This window comes from Spea bombifrons, chromosome 9 (genome assembly GCF_027358695.1).
Source record: "Spea bombifrons isolate aSpeBom1 chromosome 9, aSpeBom1.2.pri, whole genome shotgun sequence".
NCBI lineage: Eukaryota > Metazoa > Chordata > Amphibia > Anura > Pelobatidae > Spea > Spea bombifrons.
Window position 1 is genome coordinate 18,576,294 of NC_071095.1, and position 22,523 is coordinate 18,598,816.

At 45.8% G+C, this 22,523-nt stretch overlaps 1 long non-coding RNA gene across 1 annotated transcript; it reads left to right on the top strand.

The window, feature by feature from the left end:
- Positions 1-1,622: 1,622 nt before the first annotated feature.
- Positions 1,623-22,172, top strand: LOC128504453 (uncharacterized). The gene is made up of 2 exons (XR_008355455.1): positions 1,623-1,712; positions 21,912-22,172. It is a non-coding gene; the product is annotated as an uncharacterized LOC128504453 (long non-coding RNA).
- Positions 22,173-22,523: the final 351 nt, after the last annotated feature.

A 22,523-nucleotide genomic window follows, 5' to 3' on the forward strand; every position in this document is an offset into this window, starting at 1 on the left:
CGTGACTTTAATTTCCGGCGGCTTATTTACCTCCGTCGTAGCCCTAGGGATAACCAGGACCAGTGGCTTTTTTTTGTTGGCGCCTGTGTACAAAGAGTTGTAGTTTACAGATGGTTTTGAATTCGTATAAAATGTAGTTCATTTTTAGCCTTTATATGACAAGGCGGTGTACTCAGCGCTGTGCGGGCTGCGGATGAAGAGAATACTGCGAATGGTAAGTGCTCAAATGATGAATTATCTGCATCTGTCTAAATGTTTCAGATATTGTGGTTAAATATTGTCTAAAATGGCGTCCGCTCTAGTTTTGGTGTTTTTGGTGCGGTTTCACTCGTAACGGCCTGCGTGGCAAACTGCTGTTACAGAATAATTCACGCTTTCTGTTTCCAGACAAATGTCAAAGTGTTGTGTTTTTGAATAATTTTGATTGATCAGATCTGTCAGAAAACAAGCTGTCTCCACATCGTGGTTCTGAAACATTTGATTTGTGTGATGCTGAAATTATATAAAAATGTCTGAAAAATGAAATTCTAACCGAAATGTGTAAAATTTTGCGTTTTTGATGCCCATTTCATTAATGTACGCTTTCCATCCTCTCTTAGTAGAGAAAGTTGTAATTAATAGTTTTCTACAGTGGCTTTATATAGAACTTTAAATAAAACTATAATTGTTTGTTCTTTTTCCTCATAAATCTGATGTATCCTACCCTGATCGTCTTTATTTTATGTTTAAGGCTTATATTTCAAGATGGCGGCTTCTAGCAGTCGCAGTGATGTCATCAAAGAGCTGCTGGTGAGGCTGCTTTGTAACGTGCGTGCTGATTGGTAGCCGGTAAAGCCTCGTTCAGTCTGTGTGGGGGGATGCATTGGATATCGGGGTGCAATATAAGATACAAAGATCTTTGCGGGGCTGTATGACATGATAGTACTTTGCTAATGAGGCAGCTTCTGTTGTGAGACTTTAACTCTTGTAATGCTCAGCCGGCCTGGCAATGTTAGAATCGTTGTTTTAACAAATAATCGCAATGTGTTTTATTCCGGTGATAATCTGTAAGGTCTCGGTGGTCGCGGCCTGCGCAGCCTTCGCTGGAGTTTCTTGCAGTGGATTGTCCGTGTCCATCGTCTCTATCGAGAGCCTGATGACCGAGTCCCTCACGTTCCTCTACGTCACCAAACTCCATCAAAAGTTCTCCTGGCCCGCCATGGTGAGTGTGCGCTTCTCTTTTAATCCCCACTTTATAAATGTATCTATAGATTTAGGTCCAAGACTAAGCTGAGCGAAGAACCAGCCCCCCTTCTATCCCCCACAGATCGTATGAATAAGAGATTTATTTATTCTCCGTTATTTTTGAGGATAATTTGTGGCATTTCTGTGAAAAGCTCTATAGAGTTCTTCTCTGAGTGCCATTGGCGTACTGGCTGTTCCTCCTCAGCTAAACGCGGATCCCAACACGAGGGAGGTGCCGTAGACCATTCGCCCGAGAGTCGGCAGCACCTGCCCAGTGAACAAGGCTAGTGTGCCTGAAAGATGGGCCGCGGTGAAGCAAATCCAGCTTCCCTGCTTTAAACCTCTCATATATAACAAACACTTATACTTGGCTTTTTATTTCTTTTCTTTAGGATTTCATGAATTCGGTAATCGGAGTGCTGTATATGATATCGATCTCTACCGCGGCCGTCTACCACATTGGCACCATGAAGATGTATATGACAGGGGTACGTATTTAAGCAGGAGGACGCGTGCTTCTGATGCAGGGCCCCCCCATATGCACTCCCAGCCCCCTGTGTGCTATCAGCTCTGCAAGTGAAAAACGCCCCACTTAACTGCCCCTGTATCTGCTTACACACCCTGATCCTATTCATTTTATATGCCTCCCTGAGTACTCAAAGCGTTAAACAGGGAAAAAATGTTCATGCTGGGATTTTGTTTGTTTAAAAGCCTTGACCCTTAAAGGGTTAAATGCGTCTGTTTTTATTCCTCTCCGAGCGATGCAAGTTTTAGAAAGTTATCTTGCTGGGTTTTGTTTTTTTTCTTGTCTTCTTTCTACGTAACGGCCGTGTATCCTCTGTGTATCTGCGGTTACCCCCTTCGCTAAATTGGTCCCCGTGATTGGGGCTAACCTTCCACAGGCTTTACCTGCCAGTGGGCTTTATTCACTAAACCTGTGAGTTGCACGGATATGAGAAATTGGTGTCCTTTTTTATGTACAGTCACCATGGAGGAAGCTGAATTTGTTATCACTGACCTCTCCCCAACCCCTACTTATTACCCACAGACCTCCTTTCCTTTAACCCTTTCGGTACTGTAAGCAAAGCTCTGCATTGTGTTGCTCCCTATTCCAGCAGTGAAAGCGATACGTGCGCAGGGTATCCGATTACCATATAATACTATCCAAGTACTTTTCAATCTTTGTGTTCACTGAATAGACTGCCTCCCAGGGACCCCTTTTGGGGCAGTTGGTGCTCATGTGTAGGCAGAGATTAGTGGGGTGTTGGGTTATGATGTCGTAAAGTAGGGTCTGCTGTTCATGGCATGGAAGCGCACAGAATCCCTGCCATGGTCACTGATCTTATTCTTTTTGCCCGCAGGTGGTTATTTGTTACGTGGCCTCCACCGCCGTGGCTCTGATGACCGTTCCACTCATAGAATTCGTCTGGGCTCTGTTTACTTTCTTCGCGTATTCCACTAAACTAAATGAGCAGATGAAAGGACTTCTGTGGCCTCTGCTGGTAAGTGCCGTCCCCCTGTCAGTTATTCAGGTCAGAGGGGCAGATAATCTGCCTCCTCCACCACAACCCAACCCGCCCGGGGCTAGAGGACATGTGCCCAGGACTGCCACTTATTGCCAAGGCTGAGTCCCTCCCTCACTCACCGTTATATATATGTTCTCCGCTGGCCGTGTCCCTCACCCACCGCTATATATGTTTTCCACTGGCTCGGTCCCTCACCCACCGCTATATATGTTCTCTGCCGGCCAGCTCCTTCCCTCACCCACCGCTATATATGTTTTCCAGTGGCTCGGTCCCTCTCCCACCGCTATATATGTTCTCCGCTGGCCGTGTCCCTCCCTCAACGTTATATATGTTGGCCAGCCCGGTGCGTAACAGCAGAGTCTTGAGATTATATATAAACGTATACGGTTGCTGGGGGGGGGAGCTGCTATACATTAGTTTATGTACTGTACAGATTTATGTGAATGTGACAGGAGACATTTAAAATGTATAGGAGGCCATAAGGTGAAACTAGAGGCTTGGAAGGAGGTTTCATTTTACCGAGAGGGTCCAAGGAGAGCCCTCTGCTCGTCAGAAATACTAATCTAATCTAATCTAACGAACGTCTGTAATATTGTTAGACGTTTTCTTTATTAACCTTCAATCTGTGTGATTTAATCACCCCCCCCCCAAGAGAGTGTTACCCCCTTGGTGGCATGCGGTTGGTGACAATTGAACATCGTTCACGTCAAGCCATTCAGCAACACCAAAAAAAAAAGTGTAGGGGCCCCGTTCAACCAGTTTTAGGAGTGTTTAAAAACACAATGTGGAAGAGGGGTGCTGCCACACACAAGATGGCGGCACCCATTCCAAATAAATGTGTCCAGAGAGTCTGTCTAAAGAAAGCTCCTTTTGCTGAAAAAAGATGAAAGTCATGAAATGCGGCAGAGGCGACGGTTGTGTTTCAGCCGTTAACGCTTTCAGTTCTTCGCTGTGACGTAAAGCACTCGATGCGGCCTTAGAGCCGCTTGGCATTGAGGGTTCAACGCGTTCCTTCTTCTCTGTTCTCCAGGTCCTCGGCTTCGTCTCCTTTGATTTTCTACCCGATCTTCAACGACCTGACCAAGTTCTGTGAGAAAGGAGAGCCCACAGGAGAGACGGAGGAGCAGAAATCGGACGGTACGTTGGAGTGCGATGCTCAGGGAGCCGGGACACTGCATATAATATAACAAGAATACAAAATGAATTAAATAGGACTCCCCACTTTGGTCTCAAAGACTTAAGTCCCAGTAATTCTTGCAATTATGCTGGAATTATTAAAGGGACTAATGCATTGTCTAGTAGTACTTTGTGATATGCATCCGCGGCGGTGCAATGATCCTATCTTCATCAGGGCTGTTTGCGCATGGTGGGGGGATGTCAAGGAAGGCAGCAAGGCAGTTCTGGAACTGATGAGATTTAATTATCCTGCAGAATCCCCCCCAATGCATTCACACTCTGAAGAAAGTGCAGTACAGAGGATATTATTGGGAGAGACAGCTGATACGTGCGATGCGTTGAACAGTCAGGCAGACAAACGGTTAAAGGGGGCACTCCAGCCATCAAATGCACCTTAATGTGACGCGTCATATACTTACTGCCAGTGAGCTGCAGCTTCTCCCTAAGGTAAATAGAATAAGGCTCAGGTTTAAAGAATGCATATGAAAGTACAGACACGTCTCATGATACACTTTCTCCCCTCGTAGATGAAGAATTGGATTCAGACTCGGATTAAACGTGAACTTTACTGCACCTTTACTGCCACCATCGGGAGGGAGCTTTGCGTTGTTCCAAGCGTTTGAACTTCATCTCAGGCTGAAGAAAAGCGGATTCCCGGTGCAGTAGTTGGATGTGGAAGATATTGAAATTCTCTGGACCCCCGCTGGACGTGACTGCTACGTCCCACACACTGCAGCGGTAACCTGGGGATGGGAGCAAATATTTCACCGTCACAATATTCTGGAATTACTGCCTTTATGGTATTTTTGTCTTTAAAGCCATAATGTGCAAAGTCTGGGTCAGTGACCTGCTAGACGGGGGGGGGGGGTCATTTGCACTGATTATCTATAGCTGAAAAACTACCAAGGTTCCTAAAACCTCGAGCTCCCCCAATTCTGGCTGAGGATTCTGGGAGTTTTAGATAAAGGCTGTAGACAATATAGCAGTCCCAGGATAATTAAATCCGTGATGTCTGCTGGCCGTCCGGGGTTTATTCCCTATGCAGAACCTATTAGAGGATCTGGCTATAGAAACCCTGCACCGGGTATTATGTAAAGTTGGCGACATGTTTTAAGTGACCTGCGTTAGGAAGCTCTGACTTCATGATGCAGAATGAATGCAGCTCCTCCAAATGCTCAGCACCGCTAGAAACAGGAGATCTTTTCTCATACCCGATAGTTACGGCTCAGAGAATAAAAGCCGTTCTTTTCCGTCTACCATAAGATGAAGCGCTTCAAGTCGCTGAGCTGACACTAAACGTAGCAAGTATGAGCCCCCCGCAGCACTGAGTGATCCCTTTAAAAGAGAATGCGTGTTAAACATACACATGGCAGGAGTAGCACTTTATGGGGTTGAGGGTCTTCTTTATGCCCATTTCTGCTTATTGATTTATTATGCAGGATCCGCTCAGTAGGGTTGGCCCTGCACCATGGTTGGTTAAACTGGCAAGGCAGCATTCAGGAAAGCCATGTTAAATATGCATGATGCAGGGGAAGCTTGCCAGGGTTGGCCTTGGATCATGCATATTAAACATGGCTTTCCTGAATGCCATCTTGTCAATTTTACTAATCATGGTGCAGGGCCAGCCCTACTGAGATGTTCCTGCATGAATCATAACCAGGAAAACTGCAATAAATAATGCCTAATGCAGGGCTGGTTCAGCCATTCTTGTCGAGGCTAGCCTTGCATTACGCTTAGAAAATCCATGTGACTTCTTTCACCATGCATGCTGAAGGGTTGGCACTGGTAGACTGTGGTTTCAGCTCCTTCACTTAAGTATGAAGGTCTGGCCCAGTGTAATGTATAATTAAGTCAGCGAGTCTCCCTTCACATTGACTTATTTATTATACAGGGCTAGTGAATTAAGCTAAAAGCACAAATGTCCCTTAATTGAATAAACAGTGTTTAATTAAACCTGCTTCAAATGTGCATGATACAGGGCCAACCTCGACAAGAATGGCTGAATTAACCCTGCACCATGCATATGTCATGTAGGTTTCTTGAAAGACTACTAGATAATTGCAATATTAAGCATAAATAGGTTTTCCAGGTACAGACATTACATAGGCATGATACAGGGCCAACCCTGGCAGGCTTCCCCTGTATCATGTCTATTTCAATTAGGGCATACATTTCAAGCTACTCACATTAAATAAAATATGCAGGGCTTTCTTTAGTCATCCCACCCGTCAGGCTGATCGGGGCTTCCGCAGCACTCAGCCGAGCGCAAACTCCCAGCAATGCGTCAGGTACTATAATAAAAAGCACTGTGTATACCTGCGGCGGGCGACGCGGCGTCTTTAACTCTCGCTGCTGGTGTTTTCTGCACAAATTATGAACTGTATTATTGTCCCGTGTGGAGAGGTTTCACAAATTCTACCACCGGAACCATTTTCACCCCTTCTTGTATTGTATTATTTTTGAAATAATAATCGTTGTACTTGGAATATTTTACATTAAAAACTACAAAAAATGATAATGTATCTGTTTATTAAACACGATGCAGATCTTATCGGTGGGTTACAAGGGCTACAACCATACAGATCTCCACTGAGAAAAGTGACCTGATATATCGTTAGTAGATTTAAAGTTTAAAAGGCTGTTTAGCGCCAAGTTCCTTTCCTGCCAAGGAGGAGAATGTATAAGTAATTAGACCTTCATAGAACACACAGAAGACACTTACTCTCCAAACCCCCTTCTCCAGCCCAGACTGATAGAAAGTGTGTTTAATGACATAGGAAGGGCTTCAGGCCGTGAAGAAGAGCGATAAGGGGATCGGGGGGCCGGTAGTGAATCTGGGGGTGTTTTGACTTTGATACTCGTAAGAACCGGCCCCTTGGGTGGTGGGGAGGGAATCCCCCTATAAAAGGATATTTTTTCAGATTTTGGGATTATTTGCCGCAGAGAATTATTCACTGAAAGGAGAGTTATGGTTCCATCTTTATGACTTCACTAATATGACCAAAACTGTTGTGTTCCTCCATCAAGAAGTGAAAGCATTAAAGTCACAGTCCCCCATTAGTGAATAGACCCCCAATGGCTTCTTTATGCATTTCAAACCCAGTATGTTTTTCGTGTGGAAAGGACCAAACTGGATCTACATTGTTCTTGGAGTAAAAATACTCAAGACAGATGAAGGCACGGCTTTCGAAGATGGCTGCCTGATCTGATTTCAAACAGCTACTGAAGTGCGTAGCTTCAAACAAGGTATCCGACAGATGCATTACAAACTATGCCTCCTCGTGTTTTATACAACTGCCCCTGTCTATGAAGGCCAGTTCCCAGTGACATCCTGGCCTAGGAGGTGGCAATCTCCCTGCCACCAAACCCGGACAGATTGCCCTTTTGTGCAATCAGGGCTCAGGTTACAAGGAAGATATCTTATCTACCCAACTGGCCTATTTACAGTACATATAAGGCATGGAGTGCCAGGATATGATGTCGTATCGTGCTCAGCAAGGGATCATGGTTTACGGGGCAGATTTCCTCGTGAGAGGGGTAGACATGACAGGTTCACCTTCCCCAAAACGCCCCAGGACCCCAAAAGCTCCGCATGATGCCGCATGATGCCGCACTCATCCCGGTGGGAGGGAGACATTTCAGAGACAATTGGTTCTCCATCACTCAAGATCCTTGGGTGAGATCCATCATATCTCAAGGTTATCGACTTCAATTCAGGAACAAGCCTGCAGAACATTTTTTGATTTCCCACCTTCCTCAGAACCTGTAAAAGCAGGGATTCCCGTTATTTGCTTTCCAAAAATTTGCAGATACGAAAGTCCTGGTTCCCATGCCCCTGCAGGAGCAGGGTCAGGGGGTTTATTCTCGGGTCTTTTTGGTTACCAAGGTGCCAGGGGGATTTCATCTCATCATAGACCTACGATTCCTGATGGAGATGGAGACCGTAAGATCAACTCTGGACTCTCTAAACCTCCGAGACTTCATGGTCTCGATAGACCTCAAGGATGTGTATCTGCATGTCCCCATTCATTCTTCCCATCAACGTTTGCTGCTAATCCGGCATTTTCAATTTTAGGCTCTTCCATTTGGCCTGTCACCAGCCCCCAGAGTATTCACGAAACTCCTGGCAGTCGTGGTGGCCTATTTCAGAGGTCAAGGTATTTCAGTCATCCCTTACCTGGACGATTGGCTTATTCACATGCATTCGGTAGCTCTCCTTCGGTCCCACCTTTCCCGGGTGGTCGACACGTTGCAGGATCTCGGCTGGATTTTGAATTGAGAGAGGTCCAACACAGTTCCCTCTCAACAATTGGTGTTCCTGGGCCTTCGTCTGGATTTGTCTTCCCACAGCCAAGATCAGCGAGATTTATTCGCTAACCCACAAGGTGATCTCGTTAAGAACATGCATGTCTCTACTCAGGCCCGGACATTTAAGACATATACATACATAATACTTGGTCATTAAACATGGGATGTCACGGTCAGGACTACTTGCCAAGCCGTGACGGTGTGGAGGGCGTGGGCATGAAGGGGTTAATAGCGCCAGGCCTCTGGATTTACTAACTTCACCCCTTAACAAGGCATCAGTTATACCAAATTAACCCCCAAATCCTGCCTGTATCCCCCCAGGTAGGCTGCCACCACTCACCATTTTGATACCGGATTTGTGAGAAATCCGAATTAGAACATTTATCGCTATATATATATCAACCCACCCCGGGCAAACAACATATATATATATATATCCTGTAGAACTCAATAACAATATGGTAACGTGTTATCCTCTCTTAGGGTTTGTGGATATCAATACTAGAGCCCAAAGACAGACTTGGATTATGAATATTTTAATAACAAAAAGACAGAGGTTACACAGTGCCAGAATTTCAAAAAAAACACAAGACGTACAAAAGAAAATAAAACAGCAAACAGTTCTTAAAAACAATGGGACTTAAACACAGGACCCTCACTCACGAGTTTCTCCAATAAGCTGGCCTGTGGGAACTCCTTAAGTCCAGATGGTTTCTTACGATGTTGTTCCGATCAGAGTATATCATGGAGTTCTGCATTGAGGTCGCTGCATTGCCCCTAAATCAGGCTCTTTTGCAAGAAAACGCCGCTCTGACCCCCTGCCATCTTTGATTTGCCAATAAGTTATGGTGGGGTAAAGGTGATGGAAAACCCCTCCACTAAAGATAGGAATGGAATTCCTATAACTAAGGATCCTTATCTGTTAGGCCATGAATCACCACAGGGGTCCTGGGAAAAGGACACCTCTTGCCAGAACAGATACAGAGGGCAAGCACAAAGAAACACATTTACATCAACATCAGATTAACTCATTGAATGCTTAAACAAAGAAACTAACCACCTCTGCTGGGTTACCCTTCCATGCATCCACTATATTCCATGAGTGAATCATGAAATGGGAAGCCTGAAGCCACAATTTAGTGAGACTAATCCTTGAAATAAATATTATAGAGTAAATAACACAATACCTTATCTTTTCCACTAAATGATTTCAGGGCCTTGAATGTTTTGTCCCCTGAAGTCACTACAAATTCAGGAGGGCGTTTTATCTCTGGATAAGTAAAAATGAAATAGTTCCTACTGTAAATTAAGTGCCAGGAAACCGATAACCAGACACACACACACCAGGACAGGCTTTTCCACACCGACACCCAAACACACACCAGGACAGGCTCTGCCACACCAACACCGAGACACACACACACCAGGACAGGCTCTGCTATACTGATAACCAAAAACACACAAACAGCAGGACACAATCTACAACACAGACATCTACACCAGAATGGATTTTCTACACTGCATTGTCGTTGATAACCCCCTCTTAGTGTTTTTGTCCCTTGTGTATTGATGCCTCAGCCAGCACCTTTTTTAGTTTAGATTAATGTGGTGCCCCCAGACCCTTGTGTGATGGCCGAAACGCATTTGGTACACAGACTTGGCCACACTCAGTCACGCACCGCCCCTGCGGCTCCCTGCCTGGAAAGACCTTCTTCATCAGGATCAGTTCCTTCATCCGAATCCTGCAGTATTTCAGCTGACGGCTTGGAGTTCCAGTTACGGAAACTCTTCTTCGCAGCCGTAAGGTCACATCCCTCAGATACATTAAGTATAAGTATAGAAGAAATGTTGTAGCTGGTGTATCTCCAGGGAAATTCTTCTTTCAGCCAGTTCACCGGGATACATTCTGGAATTTTTACAACTGGGGTTTGACCAAGGGCTTCAACCTTCTACCATATACAATTAACAATGCTAAGACAATCAGCCTTCTTCCTACCACAGGATGTCCAGCAGACGTTACAGTTCTGAGACTCTGAGTGCTAAAACATGGGGTACATCAGCAGACTGAACCCCTGTATCCAGACACAGAAGTCTCTACAAGGCCTGGGCCCATAGTCAATAGGGAGGAGGCTGCAGCTCTCAGGCCTCTCCAGGGGCCCCAGTGATGGAGGGTTCTGTCACATCTCTCCCCCTTTCAAATAGGATTGACCCACGAGGAGACCCCAAACGGGTTGACTCCGTAGTCAGTTAGTTCACTTAGCCCAAACTGCTGCCCCAAATAACTGATGCCACTCCAAGAGCAGTACTCCCCCGCCCGACCTCTGACTCTCCAGAAAAATACAACTGCCGCTGGAGAGAAGTGCCAACAGCACCTTCTCCCTGTAGTGTACTCAGCCGCTGGGGAGTGAAGCCGCCTGCATCCTCTCCCTGGTGCTCCTGTTGCCGCTGCGGTGATGGGTTGTCCGTGCCGTCTCCCAGGTCATCTGTCCGCCGCTGGGGAGGAGGGACAACACCCTCGGCTCCCTCAACTGGGATCTGCCGCTGGAAAGGGAGGACAGGTTTCTCCTCTTCCGACTCTGTGAGCTGCCGCTGGGGAGACTGGCTGGTTGTGCCATCTCCTGTGCACTCACTTGGCTGCTGGGGAGGGATGCCACCTGCACCCCCTCCCTGGTGCTCCTTCTTCCGCTGGATAGACGGGTTGGCTGCACGATCTCCCGGGTCATCCATCAGTCGCTGGGGAGGAGGGACGACACCCTCAGCTCCCTCAACTGGGATCTGCCTCTGGGGAGGGAGAACAGGTTCCTTCACTCCCAGAGTTGTGAGTTGCCGGTGGGGAGACTGGCCGGCCATCTCCTGGACACTCACCCACCCGCTGGGAAGTGATGCAGCCTGCATCACCTCCCTGGTGCTCCATCTGCCGCTGGGGAGATGAGCCGGCTGCACTGTCAGCGCATCAGCTGGGGGTTGTGGATCTGGGTGAACTACCCAGCATTCGGAGGACCCAGGTGTGAAGACGGCAGCCTCATCCACCATTCTGGTTTAACATCCTCGGATGAAAAATCAATGAAATCCACAGAATCCATGGACACTGGGGCATACTGCTGAACACAGTCGAACACAGCTTTTCACAGGGTCCAGGAAATTGTGTTGCCTACGTTCTTCCTGTCCCCTCGATCGGCAGAAGAAGAAGCCCTTCAGACTTTGGACCTGAAAAGATGTCTTTCGATTTATCTGGAACGTATTCTGCCTCTGCACAAGTCCTCTTGTTTGTTTATAACCTCTTCTGGTTCCAGTAGAGGGCTTAGCATTTCCAAACGTACCATGGCGAAATGGATTGTATCAACCATCAGCTTGGCTTACACCGCAGCTGGCAGGGCTTCACCTCCCAGGATTCATGCCCACTCTACCTGCGCAGTTTCCACTTCATGGGCTGAGCAATGTCTCGCCTGAACAGATATGCAAGAGGGCTACTCTTACATTTGTACGGCATTATAGACTCGATAAGATGGCACAGGAGGATGCGCTGTTCGGTCATACGGTTCTTGAGGCCGTTTTTTTTCCTCCTGAAGTTGTGGTTCACGCCCTTCTTCTTTGTTATATCTCTCATCAGTGTCACCTGGGATGGCAGAGAAACAGTTCTACTTACCGAGAGCTTATTTTCCCTGCCAATCCCTGGTGACACATTTTGTTCCCTCCCTTCCTTTCAATACATTTTGTTTTCCTGTGTGGTCTTTGATATTCACCAAGGGTATTAGGAGGGGAGGGGATTTTAAACTTTTGAGTCCTGCCCTATCTCAGGTACGGAGGAGGAGTCTCTCATCAGTGTCACCAGGGATTGGCAGGGAAAAGAAGCTCTCGGTAAGTAGAACTTTTTGTCCCATTTTGGTGTATTACTTACTTTTAACCCCTTAACGACCTTTGCCGGTTCAGGACCATCACGGAAAAACAGTCACTTAACGACCTTTGACGGTCCTGAACCGTCACAGCCGCCACTGCCGGTGATCTTTACCATCCGCAAGATGGCAGCCGCCCTGTAAAAAAAATAATAAAGTTGAAAAAGTTCGCTAGATGGTCTCAGACCCTCTAGAGAACTCTGGCTCCACTTGCAAGTTGAATACAGGTACTGCATTCAACCATGCAAGTCAATGGAGCCCAGCTTTCTAATCACAATGTGATTGATTAGTAAAATATAAAAAAAAAAAATAAAATATGGAAAAAAAATGCTTAAAAAAAATGTGCTAACATTTAAAAAAAATTATGCAGTGATGTCACCAGAGGAACCATCCAGTGCCAGCAAAATGTGTAAAAATAAAAAAAAAAAATAAAGTTTAGTATTTTGAGCAAGTGCTAAAATTTCTAAAAAAAAATCTCAACATACAAAGAGTTAAAATAAAAGCACTTCAAATAACCAAGGGGTGTCTAATTTAATAAAAAATGGCTTGATGGGGTAAATTGGAGTGGCCGGGCTCAAAGATAGGGCATAGGTACAGACTGACCAAAATAGAGAAAAAAAGCGCACTTCCCAAATGTGGGAAGACGATCGCGTCCGGACGAAGGAGCCGGTATGGCTTGTGCCTTGGAAGGGTCCATCTCAAACCCCTCCGGGGTTATGACGTATCCCAGGAACGTGACCTTGCAAACTTCAAAGGCACACTTCTCAAGCTTGGCGTACAGTCCATGTTGCCGCAGTCGAGTTAAGACATGTGTGCGATGCGTCCGCAGGTCTGAAGAATAGATTAGAATGTTGTCCAGGTACACCACGACAAACTGTTGGAGAAAGTCCCTGACACAATCATTGATGAATTCTTGGAAGACCGCTGGAGCATTGCACAACCGAACGGCATCACTGTATATTCATAATGTCCGGATCGGGTGTTAAAAGCAGTCTTCCATTCATCATTAGCTCGGATTCTGACAATGTTATATGCTCCCTGGAGATCCAACTTAGTATAAATAGTGGCTCCGCGTAACCTGATGAAAAGTTCGGAAATTAGTGTGATGGGGTATGTGTTGCAGCTGGTGATTTTGTTGAGACCCCTGTAGTCAATGCACGGACAAAGTTCTCCATCCTTTTTTTAACGAAGAAAAACCCCGCTCCGGTGGGCGCCGTTGACCGGCGGATAAATCCTCGTCGGAGGGTCTCCTCAATGTACGATTCCATAGCCTCCAGGATGGAGAGTGGGTAAGACCTGGCCTCTGGGTGGCATGGTCCCAGGAAGTAGGTCAATCAGACAGTCGTAAGGCCTGTGAGGGGATAGTTTCTCTGCCTCCTTCTTGTCAAACACATTGTATGGCTTAGGCAGAAGGGAGGCAATATTCGGGGTCAGCATCAAAAGAGGCAATGGTCATCTCAGGAACTGCTCCATGCTGTAATCTGATTAGTACTCCAGTCAATAGGAGGATTGTGACTTTGCAACCATGGAAATCCCAATATGAGGGGAATGGAGGGTGAGCGGATTACGAGCAGCTGCATTCGTTTGCTGTGAACTATTCCCACAGAGAGCTTGAGCGGAGAAGTGGAGAGGGTAATCTTATGCGGATGAAGCGGTCTTCCATCGATGGCCTCCACAGACAACGCTGTGGCTAAGGGAAGGGTGGGAACGTGTTGCTGATTACCAAAGTCAATTAAGTTACTGGCAGCGCCGGAATCCAGAAAGGCCTCGGTAATGATGGAACCCGTGGACCAGACTAGACGAACCGGAAGCGTCATGCGGGTGCCGAAGGTCTCAGGGGAAGGTCTCACTATATATATGGCAGGTTCTCCTAGCCTTCCTAGGTGCGAGCGTTTCCCGGCCTCTTGGGACAGAGGTGACAAACACAGTTCCTCCCTTCTCCTTCTGCTCTTTTCGAGTTCGGTTAGTCTAGCTGCTCCCAGCTGCATAGCTTCACCAGTTGGGCCACAGGACGTAGAGGCAGGAAAATACTGTTGAGCGAGACGTATATTGGGTCTTCCTCCCCTTTCTCAGACTCTCACGCTGTAATTGTCTTTCGCAAAGACATAGATCAATTTGGGACACGTATGTAATCACCGAATCCAGTCCTGTAGGTAAATCTCTGGCCGCAATCTCGTCTTTGAGAGTTTCAGATAGTCCATTAAGGAAGGCGGCCACCAATGCCTCATTGGTCCGGTACTAAATGGCATACTCCAGAAGTGGACGAGAACCCTGACGGATGGTAAAAAAAAAGAGATACGAATTTGGAATAAATACCAATATATGAACCAATGTAATGTAACATATTCCCAATATATTTACATATATTCCTAATATATTTACCAATATATTGTTACTTACCTGCCACCAAGCAGGAGAGGGAAACCCCTTCTCTCCTCTCGGCAGCAGTCTCTTCTAAGGAGAGGGAGACCCCCCTCCTCCTCTCGTCCACCGCTGCAGTCTGCTGAAAAGCCGCGCAGGAGAGGAAGACCTCCTTCTGTGCGGCAACCTTTTCCGGCGCTCGCAATAGATTCCCAATATATTCCTAATATATTTACTAATAAAATATAATATATTTACCAATATAATGTAATATATTCCCAATTTAATGTTACCCGCTCTTACACTCTGTTCAGTATTGTATACGTTTCATGTATGTGTCAAAGCTGCAGCTTCTATGCATTAATATATCCCCCTGCTCCCGGCATAAGTACACCGTGATCATGCTGAAATAGACTGTCTCAAACTGTAGAACATAGAATTGCAGGTACAGCGGGAGAGCCGTGGTGTGGGATGGATGAACCTCCTTGCTTCATGCCACGGAGTGACTTCGCTGCCTCGCGGTCTGATGGGATCGCGCTCTATACCTGAAAGCACAAACCTATAAATATGGAGCAAAACGATCGAGCAGGTAAGGGGCTATTATAACACCATAGATACCATCATATAGAAAATGCAAGAAAGGAGAAAAGGTAACACTGGGAACCCGCACAGTCTAAAGCAGGGGTGTCCAACGTGCAGCCCGCGGGCCAAATCCGCGGCCCAGTCCTGCTCACTGTGGTCTGCTGGTCCGTGGGCCGGCAGACCACATTCAAAGCGGCTGCCTGGCTGTGAAGTTCAAAGCCGCCGTTGTGTGGCTTTGAACACGTGACGTTCGAGGGGTCGGGCCCACAGAAGGTGTTCCTCGTGGCAAGGAGAGGGTCATCACATCGGAGGAGATCAGGAAAAAAAATGTAAGTATTAACAATGGACATTAAGTGTAATTTCTGCTAGCTTTTGCTACTGTGGCTGCTTGTGCATGATAGGAGTCATTGCTATATTAAATAAATATGATTACAAACAGCAATCACACTCCTTTCATGCCCAGGCAGCGAGTACATGCTGGATCCTGGGCATGATAGGAGTGTGATTGCTGTTAGTAATCATATATATTTAACATAGCAATGAGACTCCTATCATGCACAAGCAGCCAATACATGCACATAACCTACAGCCTCCCTGTACCCTGCCCCACCTACTTACACATCCATGCTATCACATCACAAACATTCATTCCCTCATTCAGGTATACTCATTCATACACCCTTCCCCACCCTTACCTGAACTGCAGATCTTCCGGTGCCGCTCGCAGACTCCATCTCCATCTGCTATCTCCATCTGCATTGCACGCAGTCTTTTTGAGCTTCTCTTGAAAAACCCTGTATTAATATGCATTATAAAGCTAAAAGGTCATATTTTCTCTCAGTGCAAAATGAGTGCGTCCCACACACACACACATTTCTGATGAAGTAGCCCACTGCAGAAAAAACTTGGACACCCCTGGTCTAAAGCACGACTAAAACTGCTGAAGAGTTTTACCTGATCCTTTTTCTCTGTTCTCCAGGTCCTCGGCTTCGTCTCCTTTGATTTCTACCCGATCTTCAACAACTAACTTGACAAAGTTCCTCAAGAAAGAAGAGTCCAGAGGAAAGACGGAGGTGCAGAAATCGGACGGTAAGTTGGAGTGCGATGCTCAGGGAGCCGGGACACTGCATATAATATAACAAGAATAACAGCTTTTAAATAGAACTCCCCTGAAGACACACTGAGAAGATCTGCTACTGTTTTTAACACAAATAAAGCTGTTAATAAATGCCGCCACTTACTTTTTGGAGATACTTTAGCACAATCCTCCCTCCGTGGTTCCATTTCTGCATGAGAAGGACTCATTAGAGACCCCATCCAGGAACCTGCCTGAAGAGAAAGGGGCAATTGCATTTAGGGGGATTCTGCACACATTACAGGCTATACAATGGCCGGGCGATTCTTTTGATGTGTTCAGCATCTCCTGACACATGGTATATTTACCGCTTGTCGGCGCCAGTGAAAAATGAGAAGCTTCAGCTTCCCCCTAAGGCTCTCAGACACTGGAATGTCCGTGTAAATGTATCTCTTAGCTTACACCATTTCTTTTTTTCTTGCAGAAGAAGAATTTGATTCAGACTCGGATGAAACCTGAACACTGCTGCTCCTTTACTGCAACCATCTGTAGTGTTTTCTTTAAACCGGATTCCGCTGTAGTAGTTGGATGTGGAAGATACTGAAATTCTCGCGGGACCCCCGCTGGCCGTGACTGCTACGTCCCACACACTGCAGCGGTGACCTGGGGATGGGACCAAATATTTCACCGTCACAATATTCTGGAATTACTGCTTTTATGGTATTTTTGTATTTGAAGCCATAATGTGCCAAGCCCGGGTCAGTGACGTGCTAGAGGGGTGTTTGCACCAGTGATCTTTAGCTCAGAAACATTTTTTCCAGGACGTTCAGACATTTTGCATGTTGGCGAAACCCTGCTGTATGTGGGATGTATAACTGATTACGTACATAACACATACTGTAACCAATGCCTTTTGTCCTGGAAAACATAGCAGTCCCAGGATAATTAGATACGTACCAAGGGCTTTGTCCACAGAAGCTCCCGACTATTTATTATGAGAAGCCATCTGTGAAGTTGGGGAAATGATTTGAGTGACCTGTATTAAGGAAAAATAATCTGTGATAATCTACAGACGCATTCTACAGAGAATTCCAATTGTTTCTCCCAGGTTCTGATTGTAATCGGAATATTCTGCCTTTGTCTCTGAGAGATGCCTATTTGGTGTCACATGGGGTGGGTTGGTGTAGTCAATGTAGTTTACGACACTCCTAATGAGCTGGGTCATAAAACCTGGCGGCAAACTCCTGTCTGATGTTTTAATACACCATATTTTGCTGTTATGGTATCATGTACCCGGTGTTCCTAGTGGCTATGGGCAGAAGGAAGCAACGTCTGGCGGGTGTACTCCGTCGGTGTACAGGGAATCCCGTCCCATCTGGTGTCAGCGGTGAAATGTTTCCTTCCAAAGGGAATGTCCAAACCACCCCTAACAGGCCTGCTGATTGTGGAGGTGCAACACAATCAGTGGCAGCTATGGCAGAAGAAATGAGCCGGTGTCAGGAATGGGTAGTGGAGAAGTTCCACAACAGTCTGAAGGTTGGCAATCTACGGATCCATCCCATCTGGAGGAGATGGAAAGGGACTTCACCTAGGACCCACATCTGCGGAGGAGAGCGATGCAGGCAGCCAACAATTATAAGAAGAAAGCTCCGTTATGGGACTTTGAGAGGCGAGTGGAGGTCTCCCTGGAGATACGAGGAGGGCTGATTCCAGAAGAAGCATCCCACCGAGTAGGAAGTAGACTAACTGAAACGGCTGGTGGAGAAAAAAAACTCTAACCCGGCGACCAATACCGGGTATTGTATTGGGCTGTATGCCAGCAGGAGTTGAGGTCAGAAAGTCAGCATCCCTGGACCTGCACGCAGACCGTGACAAAACACTGCCTCTTTCCCAGGATCTGACCCTGGTAGCCAATTTGGAAGTAATGGTCTAAAGTTAATGGTACCTTGAGATGGACTATTTGTATCTGCTGGAAGGCGGCCTCTCCGTGGCACCAGAGTCGGCAGATCCCTAAGCCACTGGCCTCTGCCATGCACCTGCAATGGCTACAGGGATATCCAGGTAGATTTGGCAGCCTCACTCCCCAGCGGCAGCATATAAATTTCCACACCTAGAATAAGTACAGAAAATACCAAAAAAATATTTAACTTTCGTTAAATCGCCCTGATTTGAAAACCAATAATACTATATCATTTTTTTAAAATCCCTCCAGTGTCTGTCCCAATGTTTTATCCGGCTGACGAGGGATCCGTGTGGGTTAGGGGCGGGGCTTTACCAAACTTTTGTGTGACTTTGTTTCCTTTTAGCGGCCAGGAATCCGCGCTCCGCATAAACATTGGAGAATCCGTCGCGCTATATGGCCGTATATGTATGTGGTGAGTCCTAAGCAATATACGGCCATATAGTGTGACAGAGTCTCCAATATTTATGCCTCAGATAGGAGCTTTTACTGGGAGAGCGCCCAGGAACAGTCTCATCACTTTGCGACCTGAATCTAAATTAAACGGCCATGCGGCCTCCCACTTACGTGGCCGATTCGGCCGCGCAAGGACCGATGAAGCGTGGAGCTAGTTTTATGGAAGGTACCCTAAGTTTCAGGTATTTGGTAGACAACCACACCTTGTCCCAAGGAGAGTAAACAGGAGCGTCTCTTGTTGGCCTGGAGTTCTTGACGTCTGCCGGCCTGTTCTAACACCGTTTGTACCGAAGCCCAGGTGTTTAGTCTCTCCTCCAGCGCCGGAACAGAAGAAGTCGGAAAAGCTCCAGGAAAGGGTTGCAGATGAAAACCTTATAAACAGTAGAAGGAGGAGACTCCCGTAGATTCCTGCATGGAGTTGTTACGGGCAAGTTCCGCGAAGGGTAAAATTTGCGCCAGAAGTGTGCTATGAATTGTGTGCCTTGGTCGGAGACAATCTCGGTAGGTAATCCATGGAGACGAATGACCTTGCGTATGAAGATGTCTGCCAATGCAGAAGCAGTAGGAAGTCTCTTTAATGGTATCATGTGAGCCATCTTCGAGAAAGGATCTACAATCCTGGGAATCACGGTGTGTCCTTTGGAGTTAGGTGTCACGGAAGCCTCCGTGCCATGGGCTCCTGGAGGGGACTGAGTGCCAGCCTCCTTACTACAGACTATGGGCCCTGGTAAAGAGTTTTGTATTGTTAATCCCTTTACTGCCTCTGTTGCCCTGGGATGCAGATTAAGGGGGGCGGTTTGTATCCCAATATCTTCTTTTATGTTAATGTGTGTTTTGCTGGATATATCGAGCCGTCTGTGTCTAAAATAAATCATTTCTCCTCTTGTTGTACCTAAAGACTAGTCTTGCCTGGTTATTTGGGTACTGGATAGTGATATCCCTTATTACTTTGCTTGGGGATATTGCCTACGGATTGCAGGGAATTATTGCCTTGAAGGGAGAAGTCGCTCTTGGCAGAGAGGGACAACCTGAAGTCCCTGGTCAGTCCGTTACATTAGGTAAGTCCACAATAAAGTCCATAGCTATGTGAGTCCATGGCGTAGAGGGAAGAGGCAAAGGACGGAGCAGCCCGGCGGGAAGCCTCCTGGAAGATTTGTTAGCTGCACACTTGGTACAGGAACGGACAAACAAGACAGTGTCCTTGGCCCAGTCTGCCCACCAAAAGGTTCTAGACACGAGATCCTTGGTATGTGCGACCCCCGGGTGTCGTGCCGTTCTGGAACCATGAGACATTCGAAGTACACGAGTTCTGAAACGTGTGGGAGCAAATAGCTTGCCAGCTGGCAGGGATGCTGGATCTTGGGATTGCAGTCCAGAAATGCGATCCAGCAGAGGAGTATGACAGCTAAGATGCACAGCCGCTAAGACCTTGGTAGCTGGTACAATAGGTTCAGGTTTGTGACTCTCCTCGTCCGTAAGTGTATGCATACGAGAGAGAGCATCGGCTTTGACATTCTTGGAACCTGGATGGTAGGTCAAAACGAATGGAAACCGGGAGAGACACAGAGCCCATCTGGCCTGTCGAGGATTGAGACACTTGGGGGTTTCAATATACTGTAGGTTCTTATGTTCCATCAGAATCAATGTAGGAACTTGTACGCCCTCCAGGAGATGCCGCCACTCCTCTAGGGCAAGGATGACGGCAAAGAGTTCTTTGGTCCCGATGTCATAAGATTGTGGAGAGAATCTTCTAGAAAAGTAACCACAGGAATGTAATGGTCCACTGTAAGAGGCTCTTTGGGAGAGGACAGCTCCAACCCCGGATTCAGATGCGTCAACCTCTAAGACAAACGGCAGTTGAGGATCAAGATGTCTTAATACAGGAGCCGTGATGAATTTATCTTTAAGCTGTGTGAAAGCGGTAATGGCCTCTTGTGACTGGTATTGGCCTCCTTCTTAGTTAGGGTCGTCAAGGGGGCAGCAATCTTGGAGTAGTCACGGATGAAACACTGCAAAGGTTTTAGGCCTATAGGCTGAGGCCAGTCTGTTACGTCACTTCCGTCCCGCGGCCATCTTGAGTGTTGCATGTTGGTAATCTCCCTGTATAAAGAGGCTCCTGCGTGTCGGTGGGAGGTCTCCCTCTTCTTCGCGGTGGCTGAGGCTGCTGTGTAGAAGCGGAGGATCTCCCCTTCCTTCGCAGCGGCCGTGGAAGGCCTCTCCGCCAGGTATGTAACACCAATATTATATAATATATTCACTAATCTTTTAACCAATATAATGTAAGATATTCCCAATTTAATAAAAATATTCCAAATATAATAGCGAATATAATGTAATAGGAATTCTAATATATTTACCAATATTTTAACCAATATAATGTATTATATTCCCAATTTAATATAACATTTTCCTGATATAGTAAATTATATTTTCAATCTAATATATTAAATTGGGACTATATTACATTATATTGGTTAAAATATTAGTGAATATATTAGGAAAATATTATAATATATTCCTAATATATTTACTAATATTTTAACTAATAGAATATAATATATTTACCAATATATTAACCAATGTAATGTAACATATTCCCAATATATTTACTAATATTTTCACTAATATTCCCAAGTTAATCAAATATATTTACCAATATATTGTTACTTACCCCCCTTCTCCTCTCGTCCACCGCTGCAGTCTGCTGAAAAGCCGCGCAGGAGAGGAAGACCTCCTTCTGTGCGGCAACCTTTTTCGGCGCTCGCGATAGTAATATATAATATTATATTGGGAATCTAATATATTTACAAATCTATAAACCAATATAATATATCACCAAGAGAATATGATATATTCCTAATATATTTACTAATATTTTAACTAATAAAATATAATGTATTTACCAATATATATTAACCAATATAATGTAATATATTCCCAATTTAATGTTACCGTCTCTTACACTCTGTTCAGTATTGCATACGTTTCATGTATGTGTCAAAGCTGCAGCTTCTAGGCATTAATATATCCCCCTACTCTTGGTATACGTACACCATGATCATGCTAAATTAGACTGTCCCAAACTGTAGATAGAGGACCCTACAGCACTATACATACCCCACAATTCACGTGTCATTTATTTCAGTCTCATGCATAGAATTGCAGGTACAGTGGGAGAGCCGTGGCGTGGGATGGATAAACCTCCTTGCTTCATGCCACGTAGTGACTTCACTGCCTTTATACATAAAATGCAAGAAAGGAGAAAAGGTAACACTGGGAACCGGCACAGTCTAAAACAATTACTAAAACCGCTGAAGAGTTTCACCTCATCCTTTTCCTCTGTTCTCCAGGTCCTCGGCTTCGTCTCCTTTGATTTCTACCCGATCTTCAGTGACCTGACCAAGTTCCTCGAGAAAGAAGAGTCCACAGGAGAGACGGAGGCGCAGAAATCGGACGGTACGTTGGAGTGCGATGCTCAGGGAGCCGGGACACTGCATATAATATAACAAGAATAAAAGCTTTTAAATAGAACTCCCCTGAAGACACACTGAGAAGATCTGCTACTGTTTTTAACACAAATAAAGCTGTTAATAAATAAATAAATGCCGCCACTTACTTTTTGGAGATCCTTTAGCACAATCCTCCCTCCGTGGCTCCATTTCTGCATGAGAAGGACTCATTAGAGACCCCATCCAGGAACCTGCGGGAAAGGAAGGGGGGATTGCATTTAGGGGGATTCTGCACACATTACAGGCTATACAATGGCCGGAGAATTCTTATTTATTTTTTTTATAAATCAAAGTTTTTATTGTTTTATGACAGAAAATGTAAGGGAAAAACCAAAATGCAATGGGAAAGAGGGGAATAGGAAGACAAAAAGACAAAAGGAGGACAGCCCATGGTTACAGAAACATGTCACGAGTCCCTGATGCAGCAGGGTAAATCACAATGTCACATCAACA